At 39.3% G+C, this 5,000-nt stretch overlaps 1 long non-coding RNA gene across 1 annotated transcript in view; it reads left to right on the forward strand.

Moving 5' to 3' along the window:
* The first annotated feature begins 4,216 nt into the window (after positions 1-4,216).
* The window catches only part of LOC138005748 (uncharacterized), a 4,913-nt gene continuing 4,129 nt past the window's right edge, over positions 4,217-5,000 (forward strand). Inside the window, exons 1-2 of the long non-coding RNA XR_011123826.1 lie at positions 4,217-4,243; positions 4,974-5,000. The exon at positions 4,974-5,000 is cut by the window's right edge and continues 348 nt beyond it. This is a non-coding gene — a long non-coding RNA (uncharacterized lncRNA). The remainder of the gene's footprint in view (positions 4,244-4,973) is intronic.

Consider the following 5,000-nt stretch of genomic DNA (forward strand, 5'->3'; position numbering starts at 1 on the left):
TAACTCATTCACACGCCAACCCTGCCTGGCAGGGATTAACTTCAGCGACCTTTTGTCATGAAAGCGTCCTTTAACCCTGAAACTCCCAGCGGTCACTCGTAGATTTTACTCTGTCTAACGCCTGACGATTTTACTCGTCAATTGGTGGTCTTTCATGTGTTAAAGGGTTAATAATGGGAAGAAAACTCTAGTGTCAAGCTGAATTTGACGATTCAAGTCTTCTCATGTATATAACTGTACTTTATTCACACACTGAGCAATTTGTGCTTTAAGCTATAGTTATTATAATAATCATAGATCACTACTGGTTTTCACTGTCATGCCATACAAAAATATATTCGAAGCCATACAATGATAAAGGCCAAGATGTCTGAGGTCTGTGCAGAACATATTGTACATCTGGAACTCATGTTACCACGACAGTGCTTACTTTTCACTCGTAGACAGTACGTGTACATGAGTATAAACACGTCTCCTAATAAACTTCAAGCTTTTAAACTGTGGAGAATTGGAACAAGAGACTTTTTTGTAATAAAAACAAAGATTTTAGTGTCTGGTGTCACAGAAAGTGACAATTATTTGGAAATTCAAAAACAAAAACGTTCCCGAACTGGTAACATGTAAAAAGATTTATTTCTACATCATCTTCAATTGCAACCTTGTATATTAGATAAAAATCCAGAAGTCCAAACAATTTTGATTTTTGAATTTGATGATGTCACTGTGAAAACCATCTACCCTGGCCATAGGACACTACGGTATCATTCTGTTTAGCATACTGTGCTGTACAACAAAATTAATTCCTTTCATAAATACGATACATGTATGTCAACATCTTACTTTTGGTTTAAAGGTTATGACAATATTGCATGAAACAGTCACAACCTTGTGGCCTGCTGACATCACAGCTTAATTTACAAGTTATAAATTTTGTTGATCCACCAATTCTTGGTGCGTGCATGTCTTGTTCTAGCTTGTTACATGGCGGTAAGGGAGTAAGGAAAACCTTGTCAGTGATTATTGCAGTTGTCACTTCTACTCCACACCAAAAAGTGACGGAAAAAAACAGAACTGCTAATACTTTTTTATCTCTTCCTGTATCATTCCTTAAATTGGCAGCTCGCTACAATAGTTGACATTTGTTGATAACTGATCTCACCACGTTTTGCTGTCTTGTTCATGGCCCTAACACTGAGAAGTTGTTTTCTCAGCCGAACTGTCTCCTGCTAAATAGAATATCCGATTCCAGCCCTGTCAGCTCCGGGCACCAGCTTGAACCATGTTTTGTCGAATTAGGATTCTCTGCTTTTCAAGTGAATAAGAATTTTCAGAAAACGTTGCCTACCTTAATCTTCTTTTTTCCTCAATCAAATTCGCATCTTTTAAATTCCCGGGGTATCTAATCGAACAAAAATCCAATCAAACTCAATCGAACAAAATCGAACCAATCCGATGCAATTTTGTTCGGAAGGTATCTCCAACTGACGCCGGAAACTAGTAAAACACGTAGGGTATGGTCACTATCAGCCTTTCTTGAATGGGAATAAAGTCTATGTCAATGACTCACGGTTACTCATGCTCTCCCCTGGTGTACTGTGGGTGTTGAAAGGAAATGGCTTATATGATTGATGAAGATCGATGATCTTTGTTGTGACTGTAAACAGACAGAAAATGTACCATTCCGGATCCAGCCAGGTGAAAAGGGAAGGGGAAAGCTAGCAGTGATTTGACCTTAAGACTGGAATTTCCACAGACCACGTGCCTATCATGCGATGTGAAAATTGTCCTATCGAACAACACTTCGGTAATCAAACGTTCGTCTGAGTTTTGATTACCGATCGTTCGGTCCATCATGTTTTCACTTCGCCTGACTGAGTATTAAAATGACCTTTAGAACTGTCGGTCAACCTTTTTCTGATCACGATGCGATAAATCTACTTCTATTGAAATCAGCTCCAGCGGTCGTAGGTCTGAGAAGTTTTGTTGGTTCTTTATTCTCCACCGGGAGGTTCTCTCCGGTACTCCAGGTTCCCCTCGCCTCAAAGCCAACCATTTGACTTGATTTGTGTCAATTGGTATGTCAGTTTACAGTTGTCCCAACTTAGTGCTCCAGCGCTAGAATGACTAGACACTTAAATAAAGTTCCTTGCCTTTCCTTTCCTTCCTGGGAGCATCTCTGGAATCTCCTTCATTACACCCCTTGGCACTGTGCTTTCTTAGAAGACGAAATCAACCTTGTTTGGTCTGTATGGTCAAACATGCTACTGTCCGTGTCACCGCGCTTGCTTAAGAGAGATAATTGGCCAATCTTACCCCATTGGTGCCTGTACTGATACTAAACCTGTGAGTTATTTCATTGGCTCAGTGTACATACATTTTGCGGTAGCTAAATGAGAGGGTTTCTAAGGTAACATTTGAAAAAACACCTGATAGGTAGAAAGTACTAGGGCATATGGAACACTGCGTTAATACTCGCTTATTTCGTTTTTTAGTTTTCACTCCACTTAAAACGACAATCGACTCAAAACGTTAATCGAGTCGTTGTTTTCAAGATCATAATTTTACACCCCTAGGTGACACAACCATGTTTGCACAAGTACAGGATGCGCAAGTGCAATACTGAGGAAGCACCGTGTTAAGCAAAGATTGGACGAATACTTGAAAATTACAGGCCTTCTAGGACCAACCCTAATGACTACAATTGTGCTATGGCTTCTTCGCTTGGTTGGGATCCTCGGAAAATTCAAAGTTCATGTAAAAACCCAGTCACTAATCACAATTGCAAAATTGCAACATTGCATAAATTAAATATCAGAAACCCTGAATTCACAGTGAACTCTCATGGGAATTTTAAAGTATTGGATGGAGTTTCCACAGCTTGTGACAGTTATATTCAGTATATTCATCAATTTCCTGGCCGCCTTCAAGGACACTCCCTTTAGAAAGTCCACCTGTACCGTTGATTATAATGCCACCCCCGGTAGTGCGTGTGTGCGGTACACCCCTCCTACAGCTACAAAAGATACAGATTAAAGTTGAGCTCCAGCAACTACCTTGTTGATGAGTGCCGATAATGGTCCCAATTGATGATCCGATCAGACGTGGGTGACCCAGATCTCTGTATTTGAAAACAAGAAATCTGGCATTTGCATCTGATATTGACTCTGGACCCCTCCATCAAGTGTTAAAGCCTGAACAGTTACAACACTTCAAGTCTTAGATGATTTCCTGCCTGAACTAACGTTCGTTTGCAAGTTTTCAACATGTGACCTGACGTCTAGCTACCTGCACTGTGAACTTGACTATGAATCAAGTTTGTTAACCACTTTTGCAACCCCATTTGGGCATAACCGCTAGCCTTCCATTGGTCTAACCGTTAGCAGCAAAATTTTCATCTGAGATCTCTACGTCATATATAAGAGACTGTCACTAGCAATATTTAAGGTATATTTGTTCGTTTCAACAGACTTAAAAGCCATAATTGTAAGCATTTTATAAGCGACAAAAGAAGAAGAAACCAGATCCTCGCGGGAAAAATCACTAGAGCACATTAATGTTGTTTATCCGTGAAATTTGAAAAAAAAAAAGCCTGCTTTCGTCACACGTTAGCAATAGTGCGTCAAAGGTTTGCAGGCATTTTCAATTTCGTCTTTCGTGAAAAAACGATGAGGTCACATGCCGTACATGTACAGCATTTGTTTATCCGTGAAATTTGAAAAAAAAATGGCTGCTTTCGGTAGTTAACTCTGACGTTAGACCAAAGGTGCATCACATGTACAAATCTCGCTCGTTTTGCAGGCATTTTCAATTTCGTGAAGGGAAAAAAAAAACGATGAGGTCACACGCCACGTTGCACATTAGGGAGTTTGTCTGTTTATCCGTGAATTTGAAAAAAAAAAAAATGCTGCTTTCGGTAGTTAACTCTGACGTTAGACCAAACGTGCATCACATGTACAAATCTCGCTCGTTTTGCAGGCATTTTCAATTTCGTCTTTCGTGAAAAAACGATGAGGTCACATGCCCCGTATATGGAGTTAACTCCTTTCATAAAAGGTTCTGGTCTTACCACTCAGTTGTCCTCATCCATATATCTCAGCCTCTTTGAAGAGGGAAAAAAAAATTCATATCTGTATTCTTTTTCCAAAATGAGATCTACTTTTCCTTCCTTTTTGATGATTGTGGTGTTTATGTCCAGTGCAACGGCTGCCCGGGGTCAAAATATGTGGAAAGGCAAGTGATGCCAGTAAGTGAGTTTTTCTTTTTTCTCTTTCTTCGTGTTTTTTTGGCTTCAATTATCGAGTAGAAGTCAGTTCATATAATTTTGTACAGAGACCGTGATGTACATTTTCCTAGTATACATGATCTTTACTCTAAAAAAATGCTTTTAATTAAAAAAATGTGGGACGACGCCCAAAATCTGGCTAAATAGAAGGCGCTTTTCTAGATTTTATTGGGAAAAAAAACTTATGTAAACAAAAACTCCTCACTCAAACACGAAAGAGGCTTTGCTAAAACACAAATACCCGAAAAAAAGTTAATGTTAATCGTCGATGGGATGTCATTTGATTACATCTATAAGGGTAGTCATACCCAACATTGCTGGTCAGATTCTAGATCACTACTGATATTTTCTCCTGTATACAAATATCATAATAATAATATAATAATAATGACCTATATTGAGTTGTCAACTGTGTTTTTTGGCGATGGGGTACTAATTGGGGATTGACAAAGTCAAACAACAGACGATAGGTTGTTTTTTAGGAGAGTTTTTTTTTTTAGGAGAAGAGGGAGAAGAGGCATAAAACCTTATAAGAGAGGGAGTAAAACCAAAAACTCTCAACCGACTTGTGACGCGGTTTGGGAATGGAACCCAGCCCACATCGGTGTGAGGCGAGAGTGTTCTCACAACTGCGCCATTCGAGTTTCCTGAATGCCTTTTCTAACGTCCTATTGGTTACTTTTCGTAACAGATTCACTTGGTCCAAATGTCGACTTAT

Source organism: Montipora foliosa, chromosome 6, assembly GCF_036669935.1.
Source record: "Montipora foliosa isolate CH-2021 chromosome 6, ASM3666993v2, whole genome shotgun sequence".
Classification (NCBI taxonomy): domain Eukaryota; kingdom Metazoa; phylum Cnidaria; class Anthozoa; order Scleractinia; family Acroporidae; genus Montipora; species Montipora foliosa.